This window comes from Oncorhynchus gorbuscha, unplaced genomic scaffold (genome assembly GCF_021184085.1).
Source record: "Oncorhynchus gorbuscha isolate QuinsamMale2020 ecotype Even-year unplaced genomic scaffold, OgorEven_v1.0 Un_scaffold_21760, whole genome shotgun sequence".
NCBI classification, from domain to species: Eukaryota; Metazoa; Chordata; class Actinopteri; order Salmoniformes; family Salmonidae; genus Oncorhynchus; species Oncorhynchus gorbuscha.
The window spans coordinates 244-1,076 of NW_025762911.1; the positions used below are offsets into that span (position 1 = coordinate 244).

At 43.1% G+C, this 833-nt stretch overlaps 1 non-coding gene across 1 annotated transcript; it reads left to right on the forward strand.

Moving 5' to 3' along the window:
• The first annotated feature begins 375 nt into the window (after window positions 1-375).
• Window positions 376-448, forward strand: trnaa-cgc. The gene has a single exon. It is a non-coding gene; the product is annotated as a tRNA-Ala (tRNA).
• The last annotated feature ends 385 nt before the right edge of the window (window positions 449-833 follow it).

Sequence of the window (833 nt, forward strand, 5' to 3'; positions counted from 1 at the left end):
TTCTAATGGACGAGGGATTTGGCAGTGCGGTCATTGAGATTTCATACTTCTTGTTGAAGGAACAGGGGATTAGCTCAAATGGTAGAGCGCTCGCTTAGCATGTGAGAGGGAGCGGGATTGATGCCTGCATCCTCCAACTATTTAGTTTGGTTCAATCAGCACACATTGTTGTTGTAGCTCTGGATACTAACCCAACAATACAACTATTTCCACCACTGGGCTTACTGCAGTCACTACTTCAACCTTTACTGAACTACCATGAAAAATACTTTTAGACAGCTGAAGCAAGCATACTTTTTAAAAAGTATCCTTTCTTATGGACGAGGGATTTGGCAGTGCGGTCATTGAGATTTCATACTTCTTGTTGGAGGTGCAGGGGGATTAGCTCAAATGGTAGAGCGCTTGCTTCGCATGCGAGAGGTAGCGGGATCGATGCCCGCATCCTCCAACTATTTAGTTTGGTTCAATCAGCACACATTGTTGTTGTAGCTCTGGATACTAACTCAACAATACAACTATTCCCACCACTGGGCTTACTGCAGTCACTACTTCAACCTTTACTGAAGTACCATAAAAAATACTTTTAGACAGCTGAAGCAAGCATACTTTTAAAAAAGTATCCTTTCTTATGGACGAGGGATTTGGCAGTGCGGTCATTGAGATTTCATACTTCTTGTTGGAGGCACAGGGGATTAGCTCAAATGGTAGAGCGCTCGCTTAGCATGATAGAGGTAGCAGAATCGATGCCTGCATCCTCCAACTATTTAGTTTGGTTCAATCAGCACACATTGTTGTAGCTCTGATACTAACCCAACAATACAACTATTCCACCA